Consider the following 1,986-nt stretch of genomic DNA (forward strand, 5'->3'; position numbering starts at 1 on the left):
CTTTTCAGGATTATTTGTGAATGTTCTTGGATGAGAAAATGTCTACTTGGGTGTAAATGTGCCCAATAAAAGTAAAACCAGACGGGAAGATTGGGAGCCTGTCCCAGCTCTTCCTGAGACCCTGGACAGAAGCTTTAATCTTGCTGAGCCTCGGTGAGCTCACCTGTGCAACAAGCAGCCGAACGCCCCTCTCAAAGGGCTGTGGTTAGGATCAAACAGACTCATGAACGTAAGCGCCCATGATGCTTTGTGGGGGAGGTGTAAAAAGCTGGGTTTTGCCTGTCAGCTGTTTACTGATGGTCTCTTTTAAGCAGGTATCAACTGGGCTGTCTTCCCAGGCCATCTAGTCAGCATACCTGCAGGCCTCTGAGCTGCCGCTCTGGCCACTCAGTCCTGACAGCAGACTCGGTGAGGTCAAAGGACTTGAAACACTTTGAGACCTCACTGCACCTGGAGCACACAGTTCCTGAGTGGCCAGCAAGAGATACAAGAACAGCTTGGTGTGAGGAGCTCACCTGTTTGCCTTTCAGGACCCACACTGCTCCAGGAAAGCATGCCTTTCCCAAGGTGCCAAGAAAAAGAAGGGGCGTGCTCGCTTCGGCAGCACATATACTAAAATTGGAACGATACAGAGAAGATTAGCATGGCCCCTGCGCAAGGATGACACGCAAATTCGTGAAGCGTTCCATATTTTTATGTTGTGAAACTTGGGCAATGATACGAACTCTTAATAAATCATTCATGAAAAAAAAGAATATCTAACAAAAAAAAAAAAAGGGAAGGTGGGGTGGGGGGTGCCAACACATGGGGAATAAGATTTAAGATGCTGGACACTGTGGCCTCCAAGTCACCCCAGTTATGGACTTTACATAAAACACTTTGGTACAACAAAAGAGAAATGACACTTTCACCCTCATAGTCTCTCTTTGCTTGTCCATGCATGTGCTGTTGGTACGTGTGCGCGCGCACGCGCGGGGACACACGTGCACACACAAACATCATAGCTATACAGTGTGAAAACAAAGACTGTCTCATTGCCAGCTGCTCTGAATGAAGGAGAGGTGGTTGACCCTTGTTCATCTTTCTTTGAGCAGAACACATCTTGTCATGTCAGGGTTTGTTTGTTTGTTTATTTGTTTCCCATTAAGGAACTATAAAGCCCATTAGCTGGAGAGACGTGCAGTGGTAAGGAGCACTTGCTGCCCTTCCACCTCAGTCCCCAGTACCCACATGAGGTGACTGACAACCGTTTATTTGTTTGTTTGCTTGTTTGTTGAGACAGGGGCCCTACATAGCTCTGACTGGCCTTGAACTCACAGAGATCCACCCACCTCTGCCTCCTGAGTGCTGGGATTTGGTTCCTACCCACCACACCTGTAATCCCAGCAGCTCTGGGGAATCTGGCCTCCACAGGCACTTGCATCTACATTCACACACCTATATGTAGATACATACACGTTAAAAAAAAAAAACAACTTAAACCCCAATACTCTATCTATCCCAATGGCCGGTATCATAGTTTCTGTCTCTTTGTCTCTGGCCCAGCATCATCTCAACCACCTTGAGAGAACAGACCCTTTGACCCCGTGGAGACCAGAAATGTAGACGCAGTAACACAACACTCACTCTTGCAAGGACTGGGCCATGGATGTCTTTGGGAATCCCCGTTCCTCCATGACAGTGGGACAGGTCTTGGGAGTGTGTGTGCATCTACATAGTACAGCTCAGCTTCACAGCCCTGAGCTTTCCCTCTGGGTCCCCAGGTGGGTGGACTGAGATGTCACCACTGCCACCTCAGATGCTCCCTGTACCAGGAGGGAGAGGCTGCTCCCCTTACCTTCTGCCGTGGCACACTTTCCATGGCACACTTCCCGCTTCCTTCTCCAGCATCACGTCCACCCTGGCTCCTTGGGTGATGGATAGTAGAATGCTGGGGGACAAGGGGACAAACGTGTTGCCCTGCGTTGCTACTCCAGCATGTTTGAG

General features: G+C 49.2%; 1 non-coding gene across 1 annotated transcript; it reads left to right on the top strand.

Annotated features, from left to right (window-relative positions):
- Positions 1 to 588: 588 nt before the first annotated feature.
- LOC127191246 (U6 spliceosomal RNA) lies at positions 589 to 695 on the top strand. Its single transcript, XR_007830862.1, has one exon. It is a non-coding gene; the product is annotated as a U6 spliceosomal RNA (small nuclear RNA).
- Positions 696 to 1,986: the final 1,291 nt, after the last annotated feature.

The sequence above is a fragment of the Acomys russatus genome, chromosome 6 (genome assembly GCF_903995435.1).
Source record: "Acomys russatus chromosome 6, mAcoRus1.1, whole genome shotgun sequence".
NCBI lineage: Eukaryota > Metazoa > Chordata > Mammalia > Rodentia > Muridae > Acomys > Acomys russatus.